The sequence below is a fragment of the Sphaerodactylus townsendi genome, linkage group LG02 (genome assembly GCF_021028975.2).
Source record: "Sphaerodactylus townsendi isolate TG3544 linkage group LG02, MPM_Stown_v2.3, whole genome shotgun sequence".
NCBI lineage: Eukaryota > Metazoa > Chordata > Lepidosauria > Squamata > Sphaerodactylidae > Sphaerodactylus > Sphaerodactylus townsendi.
The window spans coordinates 51177241-51192505 of NC_059426.1; the positions used below are offsets into that span (position 1 = coordinate 51177241).

The following is a 15265-nucleotide window of genomic DNA, read 5'->3' on the forward strand; positions in this document are numbered from 1 at the left end:
TGCAACATCACTTGAAGTGATGTTAAAGTGCCACGTTTTGTGCAACATCACATTGCAGAACGGTCTGTGACCTAAAACAGGCTTAATGAATACTAACTAGAGTGCATTGTCTTACTAAAGTGTACTGTTACCCTGGGCATTTGCTGTGGAAAGCAGGCCAAATCATCAGCTTCATCATTTTATTAACATCATCATATTAACATATGACAATTCCATATTTCCTGGTGGTTCCTGGCCAATGTAAAGTGACATGATGGTGCCAATGGGCAAGAATTTTTAAACAGTACAACAAAAGACTAAAGAAGTTAAAATGGTCTATCACTGAAATGGCCCTCTCAACAATTAAGTAACTGGAATAATCATCCTCAATTTAAAATAGGATAATCCAGCAAGATTATCAGCCCCATCCAAACTGGGGTGGCGGGCCACGGCGCCAATATGGCACCGCCCCACCACTCCCACGGAGGCTTCCCAGTGGCATGGAGAGGCTTGAACAGTAAAAAAGTCTTCCCTCTGCTGAGAAGCGCCCATTGGGCTGAATGGATTTATGCCACCTTTTGAGGCAGCTTAAATCTGAGATCTAAGTGGCTGGAGTAAAGCTGGCAAGGGCTGGGAGGGCACCGACTAACATTGATTCCTCCCCTGGCAACACCCCCTGGTCTGCCCTTGCTACACTACCAGTGGTGGCAAGGGTCCTGGCATGGCATTCATTGCTGCATCCCAGCACCAGAGAGGGCCACAGCAGCTGCACACTGGTGGAATCACCCCTCCATCAGGGCAAGGTCCCCAGGCAGGGTGAATCCGCCGGCGTGGCTGCATACCACTCCCACAAGCGGATTGGGGGGGGGGGGTATTTGGAAGGGGCCATTAAACACCTAAAGTTCTTTTCTATGGATGCAAGTAAAGACTGGGTAACACTGAACTTCATTATTTCTGATGAAGTGGCATACCTGTCACAGAAATTTCCATAGAAACATGCCCTAATCCCCCAACCATGTAGACACCTGCAAGACAGAAAAATGAGAGGGAGAAGAAAAAAATATTTCGGGGTATGATAAAGTAATCCTGGTACATCTTTTTTTCCTCCTCTTACCCATTTTCTGTTACAATGCAGTCTGATGAAGCTACTTTTGAGCTACTTCCACTGGCCTAGTGAAGAGTTATCATTATGCATGTCAGGAAATGCTTCCTCAACAAGTAATGGAAACAGTCTCCCAATCATACCTACAAGGAGCTCAAGGAACTCACATCAATTGCATCATTAACTGATGCATTACCTTGTCCTGTTGCACTGACTCTTTATGTTTTGTGCTATGGAACAACTTGCCATTATACAGTTTAGCAACACTGTAAGTACAAAACAGGGAAGAGGAAGCTGACTTGGCTGGAATTTAGAGGGATAATGAGGTTGATCCAATTGTACACTGGCTACATTCCTTGGCAAAATTGCCTTCAAGTTTTCATTTTAGAGGAATAAAAATCATACAAGGTCAATTAAGATAATGCATTTAAACAGCGCTACTGGAAAACTGAAATCACTAGTAGATGGGATATCAAAAGCGTTATTTCAGGCCACAGAAATTGAGCCCATCAAAATTAAGAATATTCCAGCAAATTCAGAAAATAAAACAAAAGCTTTTGACTGCATGGATCATGAAAAGTTAATGGTTGGTTGTAAAAGAAATGGGCATGCCCCGTGTGTGTGATTATTTTGATGTGCAACCTATACTCTGGATAAGAGGCTACTGTCTAGCCAAAATATGGAAAAATAATGGTTCCCAATTGACACAGGGGTCAGATAAGGATGTATTTATCTCTCTCTTCAATCTGCATGCAAAACATATGAATTAGGAAAAATGAATTAGATGAGGGAAATGAAAATTGGCAGAAGGACTGTTGACAGTGACAACAAATTATGGGCAGGAAATAGTGAAGATTTGAAATGACTCCTGATGAAGGTTAAAGCAGAAAATGCCAAAGCAAGATTACAGTTGAGCACTGGGAAGACAAAAATAATAACTGAAGTATTACACAACTGTAAAGTTGTCAATGAAAAACTGAAATTGTCCAAGCTTTTCTATTCCTTGCCTCCATCATCAACCAGAAGGGAGACGTCAACCAAGAAATCAGGGGGTGACTGAGAATGGGGAGGGCAGCCATGAGCTAGAAAAGATGATTAAGTGTAAGGATGTTTCACTGGTGCTCAAGATCAAGGTAATTCATACTACAGCACACCTGGGCATTATAAGGCCCGCGGGCCACATCCGGCCCGCCGGATGACCATGACTGACCCCCCTGCTGTGTTGGGGAGCGAGGCGTCTTTGAAAGCCCCGCAGAAGCCGGTTGCCTTGGCTCCTGGCTTCTGCGGGGATTTCAAAAGTCCCCGGCCCTCCACAATATTTTCTGTTTCTTATGCGGCCCCATGGAAAAAATAATTGCCCACCGCTGTACTACAGTGTTCCCCAATACTATGAAGTGGTGTGAAACAAAACTGATTAATTTGAAATGAGGTAAACAAGTTTGTTCCATGTTACACTGTGGGGGAGATCACACTTTCTAATGTTCTTCTATGTTAGAAAACTAACTACAAAATAGAAAACTAACAGAGCAGGGAAAAGGTTGGAATAGTATCTACCTTTCTGACATAATTCTCATATGTTGGCACTGATTATTTTGCTAACCAGCGAAGGAACATTCAGAATTTTTACCTCTGGAATGGTTTGCTCTGTTACGCCACATTTTATGCCATGTATAGATATATACTAAATCTCAGCTTTGGAGGCAGCCACTTCACAAAATTTACTTAGCAGTAGTGGCCTGTTTCAATTACACACACAGAAAGAACTTGCATGATTTCTTTTCCTATAAGCCCCTTCTTACTCCTGGACCATTGAACATACGGGGAAAAACATTCACATGGGGGCTTTAGAAAAGGAGAGAGAAGGAGGTGAAATTGCCTCTCTTCTGCCTAGACATATGAAGGTACAAGAAATGTTGAAGCTCTAGACAAAAAAAAAACTTTAGGAAAAAACCAGAAATTTGGAGAAAAAGAGAAGTATATGCCACACTTAACTCACCTTTTAACCCAAAACTTATTTTTCAATTTTAACAACATTTGTAATCTTGACACTGTACAGTTAAACTTTTAAATTCTATGAATATGTTGAAGTGTCCAATCTTTCTGTAATAAAAATTACAAATATACCCTTGAGAGAGAGAGCTGTGCCCTATGCTACATTATCATACATATTTTTTTACCATTACTCATTCCAAGGAAAGAAGAAAACCATATGATTTTTTTTAGTCCTCTCCACTAATGGAAGGCAAAAGTTATCCCCCCCAGGAGTTTTCTGGATTTTTCCCCCCTAGTATTTTATAACTCTGCTCCATCAATGGACCTGTGCTTGTGGGAAACCCAGAAAGAGCAATTGAACCCCTTTCCTTCCCCTTTCTGCAGAATGGAATGGCACATGGGAAAAATTAGGATTCTATGAATACATGGTTGGAAACAGGTCAGAGCCAGATTCTGATAATTATACACTTAGACTGTGGAATCAACTGAAACATACTCAAGTGGATGTGTGGTTTCAAAGTACATGACAAAACCTAAAGCTGGATATATTATAGGATGGCTCTGGGGTGCAATGTTGACCTAAGCAGGATTAATGCAAACAGTTCAATGGCCACAATAGGAAAAGCAAAAAGACTGTAGGTACAAAAACCAGCAGAGGGCAGTAAAACTCTTCAGCATCCAAAACCATAGAGATCCATGCCTTTTGCTCTCAAGATTTAGGAAGTCAGAATCCCCATAATTATTAACGATCAACATATCTACCCAGTTCAGGTATGTCAGGCCACCTTTCCCGTTTACTAACTAGTTTACAATCCTATACACACTTACTAAGGAATGTTCTGCTGATCTTAGCAGGACTTATGTCTGAGAAACTATGTATAAATGTGAGTACACAAACACAATTACCGCAGTCTTTCTTACAGAATATTTTATTTCAGAGCACTGTAAATAAATATCACTTATATCACAGACAGAAAAATATTTTACAGATGCACTGAGCCAATGCACTAAGGCAGTTTATGAAAAGCACTGTATGAAAAAACTTTGCTAGTAAGAGATGCATCGCTTCTCTGTTATCCTTTGTTACTGAAATAACTGTTGACATGGAATAGAGTGATACAGAACAAAAAAATTCAGCAGAAAAGAAAGTTCCTTCAGTATTCAAAGAGTAACCAGAACAAGCATGGTAAATTAGTCACAGCTGAGGACTTGTATCTTTCAAAATATACCACTTACTCTAAAATGTAATGGATTTTTCTGGAGTCTCCACCTAAGCTGCTTCAGATGTACTCTTCAAAATTCCAAATGTTTCATCATACAAAATGATGTTACATAATTATTAACATCCATTAATAATTCTATAACATTTTATTTTTGTCTGATCTTCAAGTTTTTGGAGACCTATAATTTATTTTTACAGATTGACTCCAATCACATTTACTCAAATGAAAACAAGTTGCTTTTTTTTAGTGTTCAAGAAATGTCTCAGTCTGAGTAGCTCCCTCAGTTCAAATAAGCTCAGTGACATTTTGCTGATGTCTATTTGTCTCTGTGAGCACATGCTGAGACAGATCAGGCACATTCAGAGACTCGGAAGTCTCAAGTCAGAGCAGCACACAAGAGTACGCAGGTAAAGACTGGTTATGGACCACAATCAACTTAAGTTAAATTCTCTCAAGACCTTCAAATATTCAGGTTGGGGGCCCCTATCATTCTGAAAGCCCTAAACCACTTAAGCTGTTTTAAAACAATAATTAACTTCAATCTTTATATCCACATAAAAAGCCACAAATTGTGGGTCATTTTAGTCTAAACCCCGCATAATTCGAAAGAGGTTAAATCACTGTCCATCTCTTTAAATGTCACATTATTTCCAGTTTGATCATTCTAAAACATCGACTTACTAAAATATTGAAAGAAATTATCTTTCAAAGCTATAGAAGCACTGATGAGTCATAATGCCAAGAAAAATGCCAGACTGTTGTTACTGCTGTTCTAAAATGTATTAGAAACTAAATACAGTACACCAGTACCACCAAAAAGGCTAGACACATTGGACAGAAAACAACACTTGCTTCCTCCAATAAGTCCCTGGCCTTCATCAGAGTAAAGAGCACTAGAAGGCTACTGAAAGCTATTCTTCATTTTCTAAAGTGTCTTTTTACTTTTAGAAAAACAACCACCTCCCCTCCCAAAGAGTCACAGCTGAAACTCTGCCCAATTGTACTTGGCCAGTATGAGTCAAGGTCCAAAGACTTCTGGCTTTCATCACTTGATTCACACTTTCTAATGTACAATTCCTTGTATTCCTACTTCATCACTATCCAGGACAGCAAAATACACCACAGAAACCAAGTTCTGCTACCTTGATTCCACAAACTGCTTCTTTAATGTTATTGCATAGTCGGGGGGGGGGGGAGGGAGTCATTCTGAGGGCTGCTCTCATGATGCTAACAGGCCTTGTACAGAAGGGGTGGGGGAAACAAAGGATAAGAAACCAAATAACTTGTCATCCTGTCTTTTTTACAGGATTCTCAGTGTGGAAGACATGCGGCAAGTTAAGTCATTACTGTAACAAACATGCAATCTTTGCCGTTCCAAGTTTCTTACAGCCCAATCCAGAGCCCCAGGTGGCTGGAGGATGGTGCTGTTGCCTTGCTGCCCCACTACCTCCAGAGCTCTTTCTAGTGACATGGGGAGGCAAGCCCCCACCCCCCACCCCCCCGCGTGCAGTTTAACTGGCTGCAAGGCCATTGTGGAAACTAACTAACATCAACTACACCCCCGGGCATGTCACCAGTACATCCCAACTGCACTGATGCAGCATTTAATGCCATATCCAGGCATTCTGGAAGGCCATGGCATTCTCCCGCTGGCATGTTTGCCCCTCTGCTGAGGTAAGTACCCCTGGGAGAACAAATCCAATGTCTTGGGCCTAGTCACCCCCCGCCCCTGACAGCTTGGGCCACTAGTCCTTTTTTTTTGCAGGTGTAGTTGATTACTTAACAAAATGGAAGTTGGGAAGATATAAGACTTCCATATTATTTGGCTCTTTTATACCCATGTGCACCAGAAACCAAACTTACATTGTTCAGATGGCACACCTAATTTAAAATAACAATGCAGTTCTTACTGTTTGGACTCTTAACCACAGAAAGTACACTTATGCTACCTGTTTGAATGCTTAACCACAGAGAGTACATTTCTGCTATCACGTACATGTAGACTTGACACATGACCTCTAAAGCAAACTATATAACCAGTTAATTGTAACAGAAAAAAATTGCTTTAATTTTGAATATACTTTGGTTTTAACATTCCTTAAAGATCTACCAATCAATCTGTTCACTAATTAGATCCTAAAGTGAGACTGCATATTACCCTCCCATGTCACACCATAGCTAAAGCAGTAACCATGGAAATGGGAACAGAAAAATGCTAAAAAGCTATCCATTGCACTATAAATACCTTCTTCTACATAAATCAAAGCTGAACCTTTATACTTTTAACATAATTCTCTTGTCTTTGTGTCATTTCTCTCTTCTTTCTCACAGACAACTCATAATGGCTTTTCCGGATGGCCTTAATTAAAAATGCAGATCATTCGACATCCACAAAAAGACAGCAAGTTACACCACAGCACAGTGGGTTTGTTTTTAATATATATATATACTTCTATATATTAAGACTTCAGAGGGAACACAAGACAGAATGATCAGAAATATGGTAAACATGCTTCAATGAAATGGGACTAACCAAGGTTCCCCAGATGCAGATTTAGAAGAGCGCCATTTTAGCAGGAAATAAGGTTTTCTATATTTAAAAAAATACCCCATAGAAACACATAACATTATGGTAGCATAAATCTTTCATCTAACCCTGGAGACAAAAAAAATGAATAAAAAGTTATGTTTTGTTTTAATCTAGGTTAGTGCTCAATTTCATAATATTTTTACCTGTAGTTCTTACACAGCTGTCAGCCCTGAGGTATACAACGTGTTTTTGAAATGTCGAATACAAAGACTGTTTCATATATTACAGTACAGACAGAATCACAGCCTTTTCCTCATAACAATGAAAGGATGCTTGGTAAATATGCTCCAAGAAGCAGGGATTAATTGAGGTTTTCAGCTGCATGTTTCCCATGGATTGCTAGACATGGATTTTCTTCCACATTTCACTATCACCTTTCATCCAAGGAGTCCAGGGAAGTGGACACGATCCTCTCTTCCTCCATTCTATCCTAACATCAACTCTGTAGTCTGAGAAAACGTGTCTGACTCCAGATTGCCCAGTGAACTTTCTGGACAAATAGAAGTCTGAACCTGTGTCTTTCCACTTTTACTCCAACACTCTGACTGACACACAGTCCTAGATTTGACCTATTCTTGAGCAGTCAGTCAACCCATAGTGACCCACATACCATTTTTTACCATCTAGTGAATGAAATGACATCAACTTAGCAACATCTCTTCCTGTCTATGCAGTCCCTAATATCTTGCCTGCCTATGTTTCCTCGACAGCTTCTCTTCATCATCACCAGTACTGGCCAAATACATGATATTTCTTTAGTTCACCTAAAATGCTAAGGACCGAACACACACCCCTGGGGTGCATTACCTGTTGGTTAATATGCCTCTCACCAACATTCTATCTCTCAAGTCAGACTTCAGAATCATTTTTTTTAAAGATTTGCTCAGTCAGAGAATTGCACTTTGGCTCAACCATACAGAATACAGGCAGCAATAATCTTCCACTACTAACCCAAACACCATGACTTGTATTTTGACCATATTTACACCTCTCCCATAAGGAGCTTGGAAATTACATGCCACAGATTTTCCCAGTTTGAGCCTCACAACATCCTGTGAAGTAGCTTTTGCTGAAAAAAAGCAGCTTCTCTCCAAGTCACCTAAAGACCTCCATGGGTATTTGAACCCAGGTGTTCCAAATTCAGTACTCTCACCTCAATTATACTGTCTTCTCACTTTATTCTAACTTATCCCATCCTACTGTTTACACAAAGTCTCATTTGCCAACACAAGGATCACATACAAAATTCCTAAATCATGGGCAACCACTCTCTTAAGAATCTCAGCCCTGTGCTCTTTTTTTTTGGTAATGTTCATCAGCATATACAGGCTGCCTCTTTCAGACTAGACAATATTTATGCTAAGAATCTCCAATGATGTAAATTCAAATGGTGTTTCAAACAAAAAGCATGTAATGGATCATTAACATATTTTTACACACTATCATTTTAATTCCTAAATCTAAATTCCTAAATTTAATTCCTAAATCTACAGAATAACATGCTTTAAAAAAATTATAATTAGCAGCAGCACTGATTCATGAGACTGAATCCTTACAGATGTCTATAAAGCCATCTTCTAAAAACTCTTATCAGAAAAGAAAATTCTATAGTTGCAGTCCTAACAACACTTTTCTGGGAGTAAGCCCCACTGAATTACACTGGACTAACATCTGAGTAGCTATGCTTAGGATTGCTTCCAACAACTCCCTGAAGGTATTACTAACACTGCTCATTTCTAAAAACTAACCTAAATCTACTTTTACAAGTTAAAATGAGAATGCAAGCTTTTCTCCAGTTTGTTGTTTGCTGTGAAAATATAAAGTGTCTTTCTACATAATAATCAAATTTATATAAAACAATAATTTTAAATCAAGTTGTTTATTAACAAAGACAGCTATCCAAAGACAGTCAGGTAGATGGTCTGTTGTTCCTGTCAGACCAAATTTAAGATGAATAACAGAAGTATAGTAGTTTTAGCAGCTGTCACACTTCAAAAATCAATGGCTTTCCATATCTATAGCTGTTCATGTCACATTTAACCATTCTTTCATAACCCACCTGGAACTATGTATAGATACTTCTGGATGTTAAGGATAGTGCTGTAATTATTCACATAATTTATTTTCTGGTTTATATTCATTTTATTAATTTTATCCTCATATATTAAAATGCACTTAATGTAGGTATTCATAAAGCCCTAAAGGCATACATACCCTATAAAGCTGAAAGGATAATTTCCTAGCAAAATGTTAGAATCATTTAAGATTTCAGCAGTGAGTACTTGAGACAAAGTGCACAGGATTACACTCCTGTGCAATTTTATGACTTGGTACAGAAAAATTTATCACATCATTACATCAGCTAACATTGGCTTTGATTTTTAAGTCAACATTTACCATTTTATGAATAACCACAACATCAGATTCAGTGAGAAAAATGAAAACATTCAAAATGCTTTATAAGCAACATTTCCACAAATCAAATGCTAGTAATATTTTTTTTCTGAGGATGTTGGGAACCTCACTTTAGTTTTATTTTGACAACAGCACAAAAATGTGGGTATACTTCAAAGAGATTATTCTAAAGAGATACAATTTCTCATACACCTTTGGTGTGGCCATGACTAATTTTAACATAAAGCTTTTAATCTGTTTCTGGCCAACAGCTACTGGATCCAGTTTAGTTACTGGGGCACAAAACAGAAATCATCGTTTATGTCCAAGACGACTGAAGCATGCAAAAACTGTAATGAATCTTGGTCTACATAAAATGTACCATATGGAGAATTTTTATTAATTATAGAATAGAAACATTGTGCCCTTGAATATAATCTACAGGATTTTAAAAGTTTAGATCTGCATCATGTTGGTTATTTAGTAGATTTGAAGACCATACATTTAGGGATCATTAATAATTTTAATGAGTTGAGAAGGATCAAATCATTACCCACATTTTTCCATTGCTTTAGTTTTTGCTTCTCCCATGCTACATTCTACAGTATTACTTTGATCTTTAGAGGTCAAAAATTTTACTAGTTAAGAGAGAAAAAATGCACATATTTAATCTCCAAGAAATGAAAAATAGCCAATTCCCAAGAAAATCATTTTGTCAGCTGGACAGATTTTGTTGCATGATCACAACAGTTCAATTACTGCAAATTTAATCTCTTTATAATTTCCACAGCATGATAAGATCTGTTCAGTCATAGAACAGAATTTTTTAGCTTCAACAGTGAATAAGCCTTCACATCTGATTACTTTTTCATCTACAGCAATCAGCTTTGCCCACACCCAAGAAAAACAGAACATTAATTTAAAAATGTATCAATATATTAACAGTAATTGATTGGATAATCTACAAATTTCAGCAGACCACAATTCAAGAAAAAGGAAGCCACACATATTTCTACAAGCATTTTTGTCCCCCATATCATGAACTCATGTAAAATAGAGGAAAGCTTTCTCTATGATGAACAAGACACACAAGAACATACCTGCATCATGTTGACATTGAGCTTCACTGAATAAAGTTATTGATCGTATTGCTTCCATAGTATCACTACTTCAAGATTCTACAGGGCTCAAAGAAGAATGGCGATCACACACACATGAACCCACTGATTACTCAGACATTTGGCAGGTAGCAGCTAAAATAGTCCATTAAGGCACTTGCTGAAGCCTCAGCCATAATAGAAAATCAACAGCTGTATGTTATGATGTCAGCAACACCTTAACCAGTCACCACAGAGAAAAAACTGAAATGCATCAGCAGCTACATTGAGCTCTTCATTAGCAATTCAGCAGCAAGCAATGCAAACACCTTGTGAAACTCTGAGTATACTGTGAAAAGGCTGCAGAGATTCTGAGTCAAATACACTAAGCAGAACACTCCCCCACAAGCTGCCCCTCCCCCAAAATGACTGAATGAAACCCCAAAAGTCCACCAATTCATGCTCACGAGAATACTATTGTACTTTTACTCACCCATTCAAGTGACATACAGAGAAATATCAGATATTGCCACTTTAGACGAATGCCATGTATTTACAAAGACCCAATTTATACCGGTGACTGATGGGAAGCTTATAGAAAGCAGTACCTCTTTTTGTATTTAACTTAGTAAGGAAACTGCTCGTGTTTTGATATGTCATGTTTTTATTCCAGAGAAACATCACATCATAGCTGCAAGAGAAGAGTCTGGAGAAAAAACTCCACATACTGATTAACACTGAATTTTGACCACCAGAAATACAGAGTGTTCCAAAAGCAGTCTGTTATCCCCACCTGACATGGGGATGTGGGGCTATTAAAAAGCAACCTGTGTTTTTTTTTTTCTCCTGGCCTTAAAGCCAAAGGAGTGAAGTGGGAGACAGAAGCAGCATTTTATTTATTTGCTGCTGGGCAATATCAAAATAATAATGCATGCCATTGTATTGTCGAAGGCTTTCACGGCCGGAATCACTTGGGTGCTGTGTGGTTTCCGGGCTGTATGGCCGTGTTCTAGCAGCATTCTCTCCTGACGTTTCGCCTGCATCTGTGGCTGGCATCTTCAGAGGATCCTCTGAAGATGCCAGCCACAGATGCAGGCGAAACGTCAGGAGAGAATGCTGCTAGAACACGGCCATACAGCCCAGAAACCACACAGCACCCAAATGCATGCCATTATTTGGCATGCCATCTATTGTTTTTCCAGTGTTTTTGCAAGAGCACAATATACTGTTGCTGGTCATGAGACACTAGCAATTAGCCAATGTAATTGATTAATGCTGCAACAATAAACCTATGAGATTTTATTAGCAATGACCAAATATATAGCGGTTTGGTATTTTTGATGTAGTTACCTATGACAGACACCTTGATCACATATGAATATCCACCTTGGGCATACTCTTAATCAGAGCCAGTCTAAGACATTTTACTACCTCAAGCAGTTGCACCAGCTAAAAACAGAGGTGTACCCTCAGCATTCTTCAAGACGTGCAAGAGACCTGGAGCAGAACTTGTGATCACAAGATTTTTCATTGCCACACAATCGTGCTTTGCTAGTTGTATAGATGGGTCAGCCATGTTCCTGAAAACAGGAAAACAGGAAAAAAACAGCCCAAAGAGTCCTGCTCAACCTATTGTACAGGTTGTCAACACAAAGGTTTCCTTTCCCTAGGAAGGAGTCCCTAAGATACATATATACTCAGTAAATCTGTAGTATTCTCTCCAAAGAGGCTGCTTTGACAAAAACCTTATTCCACAAAAAGCTGCACATATGGGGAAAAAATACCAGAAGTACAACCGCTTAGATCAAATAGAGTCTGAATCTTCAAAAGAGGCAACCCAGCAGCCCTGCAGTTTATCTAGTGACAAGAGGCACTGGCTCTATGCAAACTGCTCCCTCATGAAAATCCATTCCTAAGAGTGGATTTTATTTTATTTGGATCTTAATCCAATATATCCACCAGAGGGTGGGTGTCACAACTTCGTTCCAGGCCTTTCTCTTGCAATTTTACACCTTTCTACCAATAACAAGCCCTCAAGCTTATACTTGCGCACCACCTCACTACCCACACCCTCCTGTCATGTTCACTACATCAGGTCCGCTGTCACCAGTAGGTGTATGAGGTAAAGTGGATTTTCAGTAAATTAATGTGCTCTTTCACACATACACATGATACCTTAATCCTAATGTGCTCTCTTTCACACATAGTTTCAAATCCAAACCACTTTGTCTTGGATTCTATAGAGCAGTGATAGTGAACCTTTTTGAGACCGAGTGCCCAAATTGCAACCCAAAACCTACTTACTTATCACAAAGTGCCAGCCCAGCAATTTAACCTGAATACTGAGGTTTTAGTTTAGAAAAAACGGTTGGCTCCAAGGTGCGCATTACTCGGGAGTAAGCTTGGTGAAGCAACCATGCAACACTTCGAACAGGTGAATCACGACCCTAGAGGGTTTACTGAGAAGCAAGCCCCATTGCCAGCAACTAAGCTTACTCCCAGGTGAAGGATCACGCTTTAGTTCTTCCCATGAAAATCAGTGGGGTTTAACAGTGCTTAACAGGGTTACCTACACTTCTTACCCAAAACTAGATTTTAGGTTTAATGCTAATAATCTCCCTGAAATACTTACACTATTATTACACTGGGGCCTGGCGAGGAAAGGGGGAGGGGTGTGGGGGGAGAGGAAAGTAAAACTTACGCTTTCTGAAACCCAATAAATCCTCCCCCACCACAAAATAGAAGTAAAAAGGCAGTCAAGGAAGGCAATCCTAAGCAAGAATGCTGTACAAGTGGAGGAAAGCTAAATTGGTGGAGCAGCCATCTGATCTGTGGTTTTTCCTTCACATGTCATCACAGCACTTGACTTCCCACAAAAATGCAACAGGAACAGAAAAATAAAAGCAGTTCTAGAAAGTCCTTGGTGTGCTTTTTAAAAAATCCTAAATGCATCTTGCTTCCTCTACCCTAGGCTTGATCTGCCCAGATGATCGGCAAAAAACTTGGGTCTGAGTGTTTCCCAGGTGTTTGGAAAGGCACACGTTTTGTTTGTTCAACCCCTTGAGCAGCAGCAGCCGCCAGCCTGTTCCAGCCTCCAGCAGGTCCTGCGTGCACCAGCTGCTCTGCCCTGCGCTGCTCCAGTGCCTCGCCCCCCGATTGCTCCCTGCTCGCCATGGTGCGCACACATCGTGCCCAGTGGTCCAGGCCAGCCTAGATGTGTGTGGGGTGTGTGTGTGATTTTCTGCCACCCCACATGACGAACGCTGTGAGCGCATGCCCACAGAGAGGGCTCTGAGTGCCACTTCTGGCACCCATCCCATAGGTTCGCCACCACTGCTGTAGAGAAGTGGTGGATGGTACTCCAGATGTTCATGGACTACAATTCCCATCAGCCCCTGTCAGCATGACCAATTGGCCATGCTGGAAGGGGCTGATGGGAATTGTAGTCCATGAACATCTGGAGTGCCATAGGTTCGCCACCACGGCTATAGAGTATCCTCTATATCCAGTAGGATTATCTAAGATGAGGATAACATGGGAGATGTATTTAAAAAAACCTTTTGGTGAGCATAACATGTAATTCCTTTGCTCTCCAGCCTTCCAGCTGATTCTCTACTAGAGACAGGAGGTGCATTACGCATAAAAGTTACAATGTTGTCTTTTTAACAATTATGTCTTAAATACAATAACTAGGAAGCTTGAACCATTAACCAAACCCTGCCTCTCAAAATTAAACTCCTCTCTGTTTTTTTTCCCTTTGGCATTCTATTTGTCCAGTCTGGATCTAATTGGTTGGTTCAGAATAGGGAGAAAAGAAGGTGGAATCTTGTCCGGACCACCACAACCAGATTAAATTAAAGTACACATGGAAAACTGCTGGTAGTTACAAGATTTGATATGAAGTTCTCCACCATTAATTACTATTTCTCACAGTAGTTCTGATATATATGGAGATAGTGGCATATGGGAAGATCAAAAGCTAGATAATAATTCTTGAATGCTTACCAGTCTCAAAAACTATGTCAGTACACAGTTCTAAAATGGTACAATTTATTCTGATTTTGTTCCTTTTGCACAATTATTAGGTGCATAAACACGTGTGTTCTATTTATTCAAACAGAAGTACAACCTATTGATATTGATTCCTATGTTTCTTACAAGATTACTCTTTTTACCCTGGCGGCTAGGAAAATGCGAGCAGACTATTTAAAGCACTGTTTGAACTCATGATTCAATGAGCTTGTGGTCAGCTTAGTTTAGTATGAAGAAGCTGTAAAAACAACCGACATGGAAAGTATTTGATGGGACATTTTAATTTGGATATAGTGAATATAAATAATTTATATTTTAACCTAAAGATAAGTTTATTATTTTAATCTGAATGTTTTAACTGTATGTATTTTTGGATGTTATAGCCAATGGCTCAAACAATAAATACTACTCGACTTGACTATTGTTGAAGGCTTCACGGCCGGATTCAACTGGTTGCGGTGGGTTTTCTGGGCTGTGTGGCCATGGGCTGGTGGATCTTTTTCCTAATGTTTCACCTACATCTGTGGCCGGCATCTTCAGAGGTGTATCACAGAGGGAAGTCTGCTACACACTGTGTCCATTGAGAAGGGAATGTTTAGTGCGGTAAATATTGTCCATGTCTCAGGGTGGGGAACCAATGAGTAAGTGTTTGAGTGGAACTTGCTATGCAAAGATGTGGCTGATAGTATTGTATTGCGGGTGGGGTTTTTCAGTCCAGGGAGTGAGTCACGTTTGCATGCCCTGCAGCAGCAGCAGTATTGGTGAATGCAAATGCTGTGTTTGGGTGGAGTCCATTGTTCATGAACTTAGCATGCCCTTGGGGTTTGCTTTTGGTGTTTTTAAGTACTTGAAGCCA

The 15265-nt window shown here is 39.7% G+C and overlaps 1 protein-coding gene across 9 annotated transcripts in view; it reads right to left on the reverse strand.

Moving 5' to 3' along the window:
* The window catches only part of R3HDM1 (R3H domain containing 1), a 111870-nt gene that overhangs the window by 76098 nt on the left and 20507 nt on the right, over window positions 1–15265 (reverse strand). The window contains exon 1 of one of the 9 annotated variants that reach the window (XM_048483239.1): window positions 10381–10644. The exons of the other annotated variants lie outside the window; for them this stretch is intronic. The gene's annotated coding sequence lies outside the window, so the exon portion shown is untranslated. Of the gene's footprint in view, window positions 1–10380; window positions 10645–15265 lie in introns of those variants that run through there. 9 annotated transcript variants of the gene reach the window in all.